We start from the raw sequence: 278 nt of genomic DNA, 5'->3' as shown, positions 1-278 counted from the left end.
TTGTTTGCCGTATACACAGGTGGTGAGAGTCTGAGTTAGTTCTATGCCTGCAGTAATATGATGGGGTAAGAGGATGTACAAGATATAAGTCCCTCAAAATTAAGAAATGTGGGTTGATCACTTCCTCTGCATTCTCTTTTTCCCCCACTCTCATCCTCCCCTACCCCTTCCCCCCCTTAACATTCCATCTTGTCCTCCCCTCTACTCTGACTACCCAATGACCCCGGGAGGGCATCCGGGGGACGAGTATAGGAGGAATCGGTGACCACCTCGCCTAT

Source organism: Actinia tenebrosa, unplaced genomic scaffold (assembly GCF_029948245.1).
Source record: "Actinia tenebrosa isolate PJP-AT-01 unplaced genomic scaffold, QUT_ActTen_1.0 PGA_scaffold6__47_contigs__length_16458017, whole genome shotgun sequence".
Taxonomy (NCBI): Eukaryota; Metazoa; Cnidaria; class Anthozoa; order Actiniaria; family Actiniidae; genus Actinia; species Actinia tenebrosa.
Note: the sequence above shows the minus strand (reverse complement) of the source record.